This window comes from Urtica dioica, chromosome 7 (assembly GCF_054948205.1).
Source record: "Urtica dioica subsp. dioica isolate 48M chromosome 7, U.dioica_male_clone48M_v1_H2, whole genome shotgun sequence".
Classification (NCBI taxonomy): domain Eukaryota; kingdom Viridiplantae; phylum Streptophyta; class Magnoliopsida; order Rosales; family Urticaceae; genus Urtica; species Urtica dioica.
The window spans coordinates 6254401-6269250 of NC_142762.1; positions in this window are offsets into that span (position 1 = coordinate 6254401).

A 14850-nucleotide genomic window follows, 5' to 3' on the forward strand; every position below is an offset into this window, starting at 1 on the left:
ACCGACCGCACTGCGGTCGCAGCTACAGCTGATGCACAGCTCCACGTCGTCACCACCATACTAGGTGGCTTGCAAGACGGGGACTCGGCTCGGCAAAGGAAAAAGCTCCTCAGAGCTGCCTCTCAAGAAGGCCTTGCCGGGCAGGTTAACCTCACCTATGAGGAACCTCCGTCCGTACCTCACGAGACGATACAATTCACCAATGAAGAGGCCAAGCGAGTTGTGCACCCGCACAATGACGCTATAGTCCTCAAGGCCCAGGTGGCCAACAACTTGGTGAAAAGAGTTCTTATTGATAACGGCAACGCGGCCGATATAATCTTTAAGACCACCCTCGAGCGCATGAAACTCGGGGGGCTCCGCCCTGTCCCAACTCAGACACCCTTGTTTGGGTTCACAGCAGAAAAGGTCATGACTGAAGGAATCATTTATTTACCAGTCACCTTCGGAACTACCGGAGGCATCGAAGTCGTTCACATGGTCCCCTTTCTTGTGGTCGACCAGGAGTCGCCCTACAATGTTATCATTGGGCGACCCATGTTGAACAGACTAAGGGCTATCACGTCCACTTATCACCTACTAGTGAAATTCCCCACCGAAGAGGGAATTGGCGTCATGGCCGGTGATCAAACCCAGGCGAGGATATGCTACGTCCAAGGTGTGGACGGCAAGCCCACTGAAAAAAGGGTTAACACGATCTACCAACTGGAAGACGACTACCCGTGTGATAAAAAAGACGCACGGCAACTCGGGGAATTAGACCCCCGCGACGATGTCGAGAGGTTGAAAGTTGACACCCCCGATGATCTCACTTCGATCGTTCTCGACGAACCTAAACCTGACCAGGTAGTAAAGATCAGTGGACATATCCCTCTCGCCATCAAAACTCAACTCGCGTCCTTCCTTCGGGAGTTTAAGGATGTCTTTGCATGGACACATGCAGACATGCCTGGCATAGACCCTGTTGTCGCTCATTTTTGGACAACTATTTAGGAGCCCAGAGTGGTTAGACCCAAGGCCGGACCAAGTGGTCTCACTCCGGCTCGAGCGTGTCGGACTTGGTATCCCAGGTCGTCCCTTAGCTATGGGTGAAGCTCACCTCGTCTCGATACCTGAAAACAAGAGATTGTGAACTACAAAGGGGAAACAGGAGGGGTGCCCCTGTTTACCTCTCCGACGCTCAACATTAGTGGGATTGAGGTGGAGTATAGAGGTTTTAGGGGTGTTTAGAGGCCGAGACTTGAGAGAAACGAGCGAGGTGCGAGTTCGACAGCGTTTCAGTACTCAAGAATGGATTACATGGACTAGGGGAGCGGCCCCTGTATTTATAGGCTGCCAAGGGGTGGTTTGAAGACCCCTTGGCCGAGTGAACAAGTTTGGGTCGGCCATTGGCCGGCTGAAGGGTTGGGTCGGCCAATGGCCGAGTGAGAAGTCTTGGCCGGATGAAGGTTCACTCGGCCATTGGCCGAGTAAACTGCTGGCAGGTTCACTCGGCCATTGGCCGAGTGAATTGTAGGGCCGACTGAAGGGTTCACTCGGCCATTGGCCGAGTGAACTGCTGGAAGGTTCACTCGGCCATTGGCCGAGTTAACTGCATGGCCGGCTGGAGGGTTCACTCGGCCATTGGCCGAGTGAACTGCATGGCCGGCTGGAGGGTTCACTCGGCCATTGGCCGAGTGAACTGCTGGAAGGTTCACTCGGCCAATGGCCGAGTGAACTGCCTTGGTGGCTGGAAGGTTCACTCGGCCATTGGCCGAGTGAACTACCCAATGGCCGAGTGAACTAATGACCCGGCCAATGGCCGAGTGAGCCATTGACTCGGCCCATGGTTGGGCAAGGCATTTGACTCGGCCATTAGTTTGGGCCGGCCCCTAGTTGAATCAGGGTTTCGCCGCCCAAGACCTCGTACCAGCCACACGGGTCGAAGAGATGCCTTTGTTCCCGTCGGCCCTAGACGGGCCGACAACATTAGCCCCCCGAGTTTCTGGTCGAGCGTAGGTCGAGTGGAAACTTAAAATCTACGCTTTTATGCGGATGCGGGATGAATGCTCTCGGGTTTGCGTCACGGGTAACGGCCTTTGCGCGTCACGAGGGATGGCCTTTGTGCGTCACGAGGGACGGCTTTTGTTGCGTGTGGCTTATTTTCTCGACCTACCGACGAAGGCGTAATCGATTTGCACGTCTCTGTTGTGCGCGGCTTATTTTCTCGACCTACCAGTGAAGGCGTGATCGATTAGCACGACTTGGCCCTCGGGGGGCCTCGGTGTTACGTTTGCGTGACCGGGTTTTCCGTGGACGCCGGCTAGACCAGATACGCCCTGGCGGACGCAAGCCTTTGAAACCCATTTGTAACTCGTCGCCTATCGGCTCACGAGCTGGGCGGCGAGCGCGATGCCACATTTGTGTGGCGAGGTTTCCCGTGAACGCTGGCTAGACCAGATACGCCCAGCGGACGCAAACCTTGAACCCATTTGTAACTCGTTGCCTATCGGCTCACGAGCTGGGCGGCGAACGCGATGCCACATTTGTGTGGCGAGGTTTCCCGTGGACGCTGGCTAGACCAGATACGCCCAGCGGAGGCAGACCTTGAACCAATTTGTAACTCGTTGCCTATCGGCTCACGAGCTGGGCGGCGAGCGCGATGCCAGATTTGTGTGGCGAGGTTTCCCGTGGACGCTGGCTAGACCAGATACGCCCAGCGGACGCAGACCTTGAACCCATTTGTAACTCGTTGCCTATCGGCTCACGAGTTGGGCGGCGAGCGCGATGCCACATTTGTGTGGCGAGGTTTCCTGTGGACGCTGGCTAGACAAGATACGCCCAGCGGACGCAGACCTTGAACCCATTTGTAACTCGTTGCCTATCGGCTCACGAGCTGGGCGGCGAGCGCGATGCCACATTTGTGTGGCGAGGTTTCCCGTGGACGCTGTCTAGACCAGATACGCCCAGCGGACGCAGACCTTGAACCCATTTGTAACTCGTTGCCTATCGGCTCACCAGCTGGGCGGCGAGTGCGATGCCACATTTGTGTGGCGAGGTTTCCCGTGGACGCTGGCTAGACCAGATACGCCCAGCGGACGCAGACCTTGAACCCATTTGTAACTCGTTGCCTATCGGCTCACGAGCTGGGCGGCGAGCGCGATGCCACATTTGTGTGGCGAGGTTTCCCGTGGACGCTGGCTAGACCAGATACGCCCATCGGACGCAGACCTTGAACCCATTTGTAACTCGTTGCCTATCGGCTCACGAGCTGGGCGGCGAGCGCGACACCACATTTGTGTGGAGAGGTTTCCTGTGGACGCTGGCTAGACCAGATACGCCCAGCGGACGCAAACCTTGAACCCATTTGTAACTCGTTGCCTATCGGCTCACGAGCTGGGCGGCGAGCGCGACGCCACATTTGTGTGGCGAGGTTTCCCGTGGACGCTGGCTAGACCAGATACGCCCAGCGTACGCATACCTTGAACCCATTTGTAACTCGTTGCCTATCGGCTCACGAGCTGGGCGGCGAGCGCGATGCCACATTTGTGTGGCGAGGTTTCCCGTGGACGCTGGCTAGACCAGATACGCCCAGCGGACGCAGACCTTGAACCCATTTGTAACTCGTTGCCTATCGGCTCACGAGCTGGGCGGCGAGCGCGGACTCGAGACTTAACTCGAGGACTCATGTAGAGCCTGCACGAGGAGTAGTTAGTTGACTTGTGAATTTGGGACTCAACTCGAGGGCTCTTGTAGAGCCTGCATGAGGAGTTTTGTGGAGAGTCGGCGCGAGGAGTATCGGTCGACTCGTGGACTCGGAGCTCGACTCGAGGAATGAACTCATCTCGAGGAGACATGCGAAGAGTGGGCACGAGGAGTATCGGTCGACTCGTGGACTCGAACTCGACTCGAGGACTCACGTAGAGCCTGCACGAGGAGTTTCGTGAAGAGTCTTTCTCTGGGACCTTTTTTTTTTGTTGAGTTGTTGAGCATTGTTTCCCATTTGCCCCCCGAGTTTCTTGTGTACTCGCAGAGGAGACTAGAAATTATAATGCAACAAGATAACGGCTCCGACTCAAAATATAATCTAATTATCATGTCGAAATAGTCAAAAATTACATTGCCAGGCCACCGGCCTTATTAAAATTTGAAATTGTCTTAAAACCGGAAATAAAATGACATAAATCAGGCGTAGAGAAGACGGGAGTGGGGGTCTTTGGATAGCCGAGGTTCGACCTTGTCTTCGAGTTGGAAGATGGTGCTCACCATCTTTCCCTTGCCTTTCCCATCCACGCCTTGGATGTAGCACATCCTTGCCATCGATTGATCTCCTAACATAATGGCAATCCCCTTGTCAGTCAGGAACTTCATCATCAAGTGGTAGGTGGACGTAATGGCCTTCAAACGACTGAGAGTCGGGCGACCGATGATGATGTTGTACGCCGAGGGCTGGTCCACGACCAGGAATGACACGACGCGAGTGACCTCGAGCCCCCCCGGCGTCCCGAAGGTGACCGGGAGGTCGATAGTGCCCTCCGTCATGACCCTCTCCCCGGAGAAGCCAAAGAGTGGGGTCGAGATTGGGGTCGGTTTTAGTCCGGTCAGCCTCATCCTGTCCAACGCTGATTTGAAGATGATGTCGGCCGAGCTGCCGTTATCAATCAGGATTCTTCGGACGAGATTGTTGGCGACCGGGGCCGAGACGACTATTGCATCATTGTGCGGGTGGAGAACCGTGTCGCCTCTTGGCCGGTGAAGAACATGGACTCGAACGGGGCCGGAGGGGGGGCCTCGTACGTATGGTTGATGTAGTGCGCAATTTTTTCTTGGGAAACCTCACGCACGTACTTCTTCCTTTGCGTGGACGAGTCCCCAAACTCTGGGCCGTCCATGATCGAGCCCACGATGTGCAGCTGTGAGCTCTCTGGTTCTTCAATCGCTGCCAGGTCCGTGACAGTCACCGTCGCTGGACCCTTCCTTTCTTGCCGTGGACGGCCTTTGTGCGCCGCGGCCGTCCCGATTGTTCGAAGGACGTACTCCTTCAACTTCCCATCCTGAATGAGGGCCTCGATCTGGCGCTTGAGCTGGTAACACTCGAACGTCAGGTGCCCGTGGTCTCGGTGATACTCACAGAATTTGCTTCGATCTCGCTTTGCGGGATCCCTTGTGAGTGGAACGGGGCTCCCTAGCTCGTCGCGATGCAAAGCCAGGATCCGCTCTCGCGAGGTGTTTAGAGGGGTGAACGTCGATAACGCTCGGAAGCTATCAGCGTGTGACGATCTTGGACCGGAGAGGGGGCGACTGTTAGGGGCCCGGCCTCCCTTGCTCCTTTTCCTCTGAGGGTCGGGACGATCTTCGTCTTGGTCATCGCGGTGGCGACTACCTTGTCCTCCTGACTTTCGGCCATCTCGGTCATCGAGATAGTCCTCGATTCCCATATACGCACGGGCTCTCGTCATCAGCTCCGCCATGTTTCGCGGGACTTGCCCAACGATGGACTTGAGGAAGTCGCCCGTGCGAACTCCCTCGGTGATCGCCGTGATGGCGTCTTTGTCGTCGAACCCCTCGACTTTGTGAGACTCCTCGGTGAAGCGAGCGAGGTATTGTCTCAACGTCTCGTCTCTCCCTTGCCGAATGGAGATGAGGTGGGTCTTTGACTTCTTTTGTGCCATAAGCGTGACGAAGCGGGCAAGGAAAGCCTCTCGCAAGGCCCGGAAGGACGGGATGCTTCCAGGCCTCAAGCTTCGGAACCACTCAAAGCCCGACCCTGTGAGGGTCAGGCTGAAGGCCTGGCATAGGGTCGCATCTGGCTGCCCTTGCATTGTCATCCACGTCTCGTAATGTTGGATGTGGAAGTTTGGTTCGGTCTGTCCGTCATAAGGAGGGATGGACGGCAACTTGAAGTTCCCCACGCAAGGCTGCGCGAGGATTTGAGCGGCGAAGGGAGAGTATGACTCCTCGATCCCCCCGTAGGGCCTTTGCCTCCCTGATTCCCTCATCTCGATGATTTGGTTTTGGAGGCTCTGAATCATTGTGACCACGTCAAGCCCGTTAGCAGGGCTGACCGTCAGGGCCACAGGAGTCGCCGGTTGGCGCTCATTGGACGCTTGGTCCACGACGTTGGCCCGAGGCCAGCCGAGAGTCGCTGCGGGGAGCGCGTCCCTCCGAGAGTTGTGCCTTTGGCGGAGATCCTCCCTTCGGGACTTTCTCTGCGCCGTCAAGCGCTCTCTAAGGTCCGTGCTCGGCGCGTGGCGGGGCGAGGTCACCCTTGGTCGGAGTGTCTGGCGAGCGCTTCGGCTATCGGCCCCGTCGTCAACCAGGGTCGCTCTCTCCTCGGGACTGCGACCGTGCTTGTCGTCGCGCCGGGAGCAAATGATCGGCCGACGCACCATCGGCCCTCTCAGGCCGCGTTTGAGCGAGGCTAGGAGTTGCCTCATTGGTCCTTGACTCCCCCACGTAGTCGGGGTCGGAGTCAACTTGAGCGGATCGATCCTCAACGTCGTAGCCGAGGAGATTGGCGATGAGGGAGCCGTCAACGCCGGGACGGTCAAGGAGCTCCGCGAGCCGCCGAGCCATGTCCTCTCGGAGCTCGGCCTCAGGGTCGTTCACCGGGTCTTGGGGCTAGCTCTCGCTATCGCGAGGTTGCCCTTCAAGACGGTGTGCGAGGAGTCGGAGACCGTACCTTGAGCTCGTCGCTCGTGTACCCGCGGAGGTGGCAGGAATGTGACTCGTCTCTCGAGAGTCGTGAGAACAAGAAGAGAAAACAGGTAGAGGGAATGCGTCGTCAAGGTTGAGAGATCCCCTCCTTCTAGCGCCAAAATGTTGTCGCTCGTTTTTGGACAACTATTTAGGAGCCCAGAGTGGTTAGACCCAAGGCCAGACCAAGTGGTCTCACTCCGGCTCGAGCGTGTCGGACTTGGTATCCCAGGTCGTCCCTTAGCTATGGGTGAAGCTCACCTCGTCTCGATACCTAAAAAGCAAACAAGAGATTGTGAACTACAAAGGGGAAACAGGGGGGGTGCCCCTGTTTACCTCTCCGACGCTCAACATTAGTGGGATTGAGGTGGAGTATAGAGGTTTTAGGGGTGGTTAGAGGCCGATACTTGAGAGAAACGAGCGAGGTGCGAGTTCGACAGCGTTTTAGTACTCAAGAATGGATTACCTGGACTAGGGGAGCAGCCCCTGTATTTATAGGCTGCCAAGGGGTGGTTTGAAGACCCCTTGGCCGAGTGAACAAGTTTTGGTCGGCCATTGGCCGGCTGAAGGGTTGGGTCGGCCAATGGCCGAGTGAGAAGTCTTGGCCGGATGAAGGTTCACTCGGCCATTGGCCGAGGTGGCAAGGACGCTCGGCCGAGGTGGCCGAGGTGGCAAAGACGCTCGGCCGAGGTGGCGAAGACACTCGGCCGAGATGGCCGAGCTGACGAAGACACTCGGCCGAGATGGCCGAGCTGGCGAAGACGCTCGGCCGAGGTGGCCGAGCTGGCGAAGACGCTCGGCCGAGCTGGCGAAGACGTTCGGCCGGGGCGGCCGAGGTGGCAGGGACACTCGGCTGAGGCAGCAGGGGCGCTCGGCCGGGTCACCGAGGCGCGCACAGGCTGGGAGGCCGGGGTGCGCGGGAGTGCGCCCGCGGGCCGGGAGCGCAGGTGCGCGCGCGCCGGCCGTGCCGGGCCGTGGGTGCGTCGGGGCGCTCGGGCCTGGTGGGCCGGGGCCCGTTGGGCTTCCGGCCGGCAAAGCCCGGCCGGCCTTGAATCGTTTTTGAATTTCTGATGTCCAGAAAACGACCGGTAACATCGGTTGCTTTGGCCACAAAACGCGAGAGGGCGACAATCCGACCGGTCAGACTTTGGACTTCCTTGACACGTCGCAGAGATTTCATGTCAAGGAGCGCCTTGATTTTCTCGGGGTTCGCTTCGATTCCTCGCCGGCTAACGATGTAGTCTAGGAACTTCCCGGATTTGACCCCAAACACACATTTGTTGGGGTTGACCTTCATTTTGTATCGGCGGAGGATTCAGAACATCTCCCTTCGGTTGTCTACGTGATTGATAGCCAATAGGCTTTTGACGAGCATGTCGTCCACGTATACTTTCATAGTCTTGCTGATTAGGTCGGCGAAGATCCGGTTTACCAATCGTTGGTAAGTAGCTCTTGCGTTTTTAAGGCCAAAAGGCATGACCTTGTAGCAGTAGAGTCCACGATCAGTGACGAAGGTCGTCTTGATTTGATCAGGCTCGGGCATTCGTATCTGGTTATAGCCAGAATAGGAGTCCATGAAACTTAGCAGTTCATGTCCTGCAGTGGCGTCGACCAGTTGTTCGATGCGTGGGAGTGGAAAGCAATCTTTTGGGCAGGCTTTGTTAATATTTTTGTAATCTATACAAATGCGCCACTTCCCATTAGGCTTTTTGACCATGACCACATTGGCCACCCACTTGGGGTACTTGGCTTCTCGGATGAAACCAACAGAGAGAAGCTTTTCGACTTCTTCGTTTATCGCTAGGTATCGTTATGTTGTCAATGGTGCCCACAAGAAGAGTAGCAGTGCTATTTGTTTACATTTGATGTAATATAGTCTCACGAAGACTCTTGCTTGTAATTGCTTATTCATTAATGAAAAAGTTGAAACGTTCATTCATTCTTCCTTGTATGTTTGAAGCTTCATGATAAAACCTTAGTCTTTAGTCCATAAACAAACTTAACAACTTACGAAGAGACAAATGTAGATTTGCATGAACAAACTCTTCGTAGTTTGCTTAAAACGTTATATTCGCAATCTAAGGGTCAAAGGACTATTGACCTCAGTATGATTGTTAGGAGAATCTATGATGTCTGGTTATGGGACATTGAGAGTTGGAGACTCTATAGTTCTTCTACGTATCTTCCGAAGGTACTGATGGCGAGAGGGAGTTATGCACCGATCTTTACTACCTGGTCAGGTTTAGCTTCGTCGAGAACGATCGAAGTGAGATCATCGGGAGTGTCAACTTTCAACCTCTCGATATCGTCACGGGGGTCTAGTTCCCCGAGTTGCCATGCGTCTTTTTTATCACACGGGTAATCGTGTTCTAGTTGGTAGATCGTGTTAACCCTTTTTTCAGCGGGCTTGCCGTCAACGACCTGGACATAGCATATCCTCGCTTGGGTCTAATCGCCAGCCATGACGCCGATCCCCTCCTCGGTGGGGAATTTCACCAGTAGGTGGTACGTGGATGTGATGACCCTTAGTCTGTTCAATGTGGGTCGCCCAATGATAACATTGTAGGGCGACTCTTGGTCGACCACAAGAAAGGGGACCATGTGAACGACTTCGATACCTCCGGTAGTTCCGAAGGTGACTGGTAAATCAATTATTCCTTCAGTCATGACCTTTTCTCCCGTGAACCCAAACAGAGGCGTCTGGGTTGGGACAGGGCGGAGCCCCTGAGCTTCATACGCTCTAGGGGTGTCTTAAAGATTATATCGGATGCGCTGCCGTTATCAATAAGAACTCTTTGTACCAGGTTGTTGGCCACCTGGGCCTTAAGGACTATAGCGTCATTATGTGGGTGCACAACTCGCTTGGCCTCTTCATTGGTGAATTGTATCGTCTCGTGCGGTACAGACGAAGGTTCCTCATAGGTGAGGTTAACTTGCCCGGAAAGGCCTTCTTGAGAGGCAGCCCTGAGAAGCTTTTTCCTTTGCCGGGCCGAGTCCCCATCTTGCAAGCCACCTAGGATGGTGGTGACGACTTGGAGTTGTGCATCGGCCGTAGCCGCGACCATGGTGCGGTCAACGTTGGGTCCTCCACCTTTCTCAGGCTGTGGCTTGTTGTAGGCGGGGACCGCAACACCTACCATGCGAAGGACAAACTCCTTGAGCTCGCCTTTCTGGATTAACGTCTAAATTTGCCTCCTAAAATGGAAGCATTGAGCGGTCGTGTGATCGTAATCCTGGTGGAACTCGCAATAACGGGACCGGTCGCGAGACGCGGCGCCACCTTTCATTTTAGTTGGAGCGGTGAACTTGTCATGCGCCACAGCGTAGATCTGCTCTACCGGGGCGTTCAAAGAGGTGTAATTTGAGTAATCTCTGAAATTGCTCGCAAGACACGGCTTTTGAGACATAGGGGGTCGGCTATCTGAAGCTTGACCTCCCTTATTCACTCTTTTGTGGGGGTTGCCTGGCTCGATGCTGGACTCATCCCGACGGCGGGAGCTTTGGTTGCTGCTCCTGCGGCCGTCGAGGTAATCTTCCACCCCATGAAGGTTTTGGCTCGGTTCATTAACTCGGCCATCGTAGAAGGGACTCTGCCGACGACGGACTTTAAGAAGTCCCCAGTGTGCAATCCCTCAATGATGGCTGTAATTGCGTCACTGTCGTCAAAGCGGTCAACCTTATTTGATTCTGCGGTGAATCGGGTGAGACACTGTCTCAAGGACTCGTTATTCTCTTGCATGATTGACCATAAGTACATCTAGGAACATGTCCTTCAGGTCTTTTAACGATTGGACGCTCCCTGGTCTTAAATTCTTAAACCACTCAAAACCGGGTCCGGTGAGGGTAAGACTAAAAGCCTGGCATAGAGCCCAGGTGAAACGCCCTGCATCAGCATCCAAGTTTCGTAATGTTGGATGTGATATGTGGGATCAGTTTTCCCACTGTAGGGAGGGAGATTCGGGAGTTTGAAGTTTCTCGTGCACACCTCAGCAAGGATTTGGGCAGTGAAGGGCGAGGAATGTTCTTCTACGACCCCGTATGTATCACCAGCCAGGCCGCCCTCACGCAGATCACGCACTTCTTTACGAAGGTTGTGAATCATGGTGACGACATCGAGGCCAGTGTTGGGGGTCACTCCTTGTTTAGGAGGAATCACCTGGCGCCTTTCATTCGACCCTTGAGCCGTGCGAGGGTCCTCATCGGTTGGGGCCGCAGGGTTGTGACCCTTGCGATCACTTAGCCTCTCCCGGAGGTCTTCGCCACGGTCGTTACGTTGGGCGGTAAGCCGATCTCTAAGATCCGGCCCGGTGGTATGAGGGCGTGAGCTTCGAGCCACACGCCTCACTCGCCGAGTCATTGGACCCTCCCTAACATTGCCTCTTTGACCGAGTCGGTCATGGGCTGAACATCCGGAGGTCTCTTCTTGAGAGGAGATTGGTATTGCCTTTGTTTTAGGCGATGGGTTCGACGGACCAGCTTCGATCCCAATAGGGAGTTCCCCGTCTTTGGTGAGAGAAGTCTCGATGTCCGCTGAAATTTCCAAGCCTTCATAGTCGAGGTCATAGTCATGTCCCTCGTCCATAAGGTCCTCGGATTCCCCGTGGGGGGTGCCCTGCGCAGGTGCCTTGCCCGCCAGTTGGTGGTGGTACCTTGCATTGGCTATCTTTAGTTGGCGAATTTTCTCCTCCATCTCAAGGATGCGGTCGTCTCGACTGTCCTGAGGTAGAAGGGGCGAGGGAGTGTGGCTTTCGTCATTGAGAGACTCCTCGTCGCCTTGCGCCCTGGAGCGCATGAAGTATTTCTTCACTCCAGTTGCGTTTTCAGAGTTATTCACACCTTCAGAACGAACGGGTGATTGACCACTCATGTCTTTCTCAAGTTGAGAAGAAAGAGGTCGAGCTGTAGAAGGGATTTCGGGCTGTGTAAGTACCCTTTAGTCGGGATCAGGTCAGAACGTAGTTCAATTTGTGTGTTGGGGGCTATCTTGGGCTCGGAGGCTTGAGAATCCAAGGCTTTAGAGGGACCCATCTCGTAGCTTCTAGTGAAGACATTAGAGGGGTCGCTTGCCTCGTAGCTCGGAGTTCTAGCTCAAGGGCCAAGAAGTAGGAGAGCAGTGTGTACTGAAGAGACTCGGGTCGCAGAAGAGGAGTGCGCTCCCTCTCGTTGATGGGGGTCCTTGGATTTCTGAGCCGAGGGAGGAGGAGCGCGCGCTCTTGGAATTTCACAAGAGCACGGGAGAGGAGAGAGTTCTCGAGTGAGAGAGAAGTGTTGGAATGAACCAGCATGATTTTCCCTCCCCGTAAGGGAGGGAGGGTATTTATAGCGTGGGAGGAGGCCTTGGGCCGGCCCCCTCAAGGCCGACCAGGTGGCCGTGAGCGGGGCGCGCGAGACCCAACACCCGGATGGGCGCGGGTCGCACAAGGCATGCTGCCTAGACGAGCGCGGGGCGCATGGGGCGAAGCGTTTGGATGGGCGTGGGGCGCGCAGGGCGAAGCAACACGTGTGCCCGATCGAGGCAGCCGAAGCTCTTGGCCCGGGCAGCAGGAACACCCAGCCGAGGCCGTAGGAACGCTCGACCGGGGCAACAGAGGCGCTCGGCCGAGGCAGCAGGTGCGCTCGGCCGAGGCAGCAGGTGCGCTCGGCCGGGGCGGCAGAGGCGCCCGGCCGAGGCAGCAGGTGCGCTCGGCCGGGGCGGCAGAGGCGCCCAGCCGAGGCAGCAGAGGCACCCGGCCGAGGCAGTAGAGGCACCCGGTCGAGGCAGCAGGTGCGCTCGGCCGGGACAGCAGGGGCGTCCGGCCGATGCAGCAGGGGCGCTCGGTCGGGGCAGTAGAGGCGTGCGTGGGCCGAGACGCCCGGGGTACAGGCCGCGCGCGGGTCGGGATTCTCGGGAGCGCCCGCGGGCCGGGACTCCCGGGAGCGCGCGCGGGCTGGGACGCCCGGGGTGCAGGGCGCACACGGATCGGGACGCCCGGGAGCGCGCGCGGGCCGGGACGCCCGGGAGCGCGCGCGGGCCGGGACGCCCGGGAGTGCGCGCGGGACGGGATGCCTGGGGTGCACGATGCGCGCGCGCCGGGATGCCCGGGAGCACGGGAGAACGCGCAGACCGGGACGCCTGGGGGCGCGGGAGCTCGCGCGGGGCGCGCGTACATGCCCACTGGGCCGTGGGCGCAGGTGCACACGCGGCCCGGGGATCGAGGGCAGGTAGTTGTGCGCGCAGACCCACCGGGCCTGGAGGCCCATTGCGCACGTGGGCTTGTCGGGCCTAATAGGCCGGGGCCCATTGGTCTTTCCGGCCGACGAAGCCCAGCCGGCCTTGAATTGTTTTTGAATTTTCGGTTTCCCGAAAACGACTGGTAACACTATAATAGGCGTTAAAATAAGACAAATTACATAACTAAATTAAATAAATAATCATGAACGAAACTAATAAAAATACATACATAGACATGAGAACCAAAATAAATAAATTAAAATAACTAAACCATATATCAACAAGAAACCGGTAAATAAGGGAAGTGGAGAACACGTCGAGGCTTGTTTGACAATTTCCTTAAAGCGTTATTTCTCTCCCACCGGGTGTTGGAATAACGTGAGCAACCGCCTCCCCGGATACAACGACGTACGAGAAGAACAAAACACCAACTTGTTCATCTCCGGGGAACTTGAACGCATGCCAGAATACTACCACCTACATCGAGAGAATTGAGAGGAAAGAAGGAAATATTTTTGTGTGTGTAAACTCTAGTTTTAGCCATTGGCTTGGCTCATTTCTCTACTGCATAAGTTAAGGAGAAACTCTCATATTTCTCATCTTTTTCTATTTCTTTTGAATGAGAAACCATTCAGCCTTTTATAGGCTTAGACTATAACTTATAGACGTTTTGATTAATATGCTCATTCAAACTCATTACTACATGGTAATAATGGGCATAGGTTACAATATCAAAACAACCGTTTGAGCATTGAACAGCCAAAGGAACCAAAAAGGTTACACAGTAGCAATTTAATGGCCCATTATGCACAACAACATAAATGTTATTTTTTAATCAGCATAGAAGCCAAAAACAATAGCCAAACCATAACCTTCAAAAGCCATTGTATTCACAAAATAAAATACTCTTTAATTTCATTCAACCACACTTTATTCCAACAACACACGGCCAAACAAAAGTCCAGAAAAAAAAATCCATCAAAGTCCAACACCGAACCAATTTCTCAACATAAACGAGCACTAAAACCATTTCGAAACATGTGAATATCGTCATACTCCCTCAAAATTAAAAAAAAAACCCCAATCCCAAATCCCTAGTTTTTGAAATTGAACAATGGGACTTTACCTTGAGTCGATCTAAGCCTCGATCGGAGATCACCTTGTCGTCCTCTTCTTCCCTTCGGCTTCCTCGCGCCTCCACGAGCTCTTAGCATATCCTCCTCTCTTCTTCTTCGGCGCAATTCCGACCGCGCCTCGGCTTCGCTCACTCGCCCGTCGCTCGTTCTCTCACTTTCTCGCTCGGCCACAGAGCTTTCCTTTCCTCCGCGAGCTCAAACTCCGTCTCTCATTCCCTCGCTCTATCTCTCTCTCTCTCTCGGCTTCTCTCTCTTTCTTTCTTCTTTTCTTCCTCGCGATTTTCATTTCTTCTTCTTCTCTTTTTTTTCTTCGTGGATTTGTTTTCTCTCTTTGGCTGGTGAGGTTTATTTCGTTCGGCTAGAGACTTAATGACAAGGTAGTTGATGAAGATAAGTGATGAGTTGGCAGGGATAAGAAGAAGTGATGAAAGTTTTCAAAATTCCCATTTAACCCTTTTTACAATTTTATTCCAAATGGGTCCTGATAAAATATTACAACTAAGTCATTTTCATATAATTATTTAATTAAATCCATAACCGAACGGATTATAATTATATGATTCAAACAAAGAATTTTCTCGTTTTTTCTCGATTAATTCAACTGTATTTAAGGTTTCTCGAAAATAAATATCGTTCTCGAGAATTTATTTACTAAATTAATTCCCAGAATATTTCCTCATAATTAATTTATTTATCGAGATAAACTCTATAATTCCTTTATTTATTTTGAGATTTCTCCTTACCTTAATTTATTTTAAATTAATTTAATAAACTTATTGGATCATAGTTCACTCGAGAATTCAGTTGTAACAACGGAAGCTTGTTTAT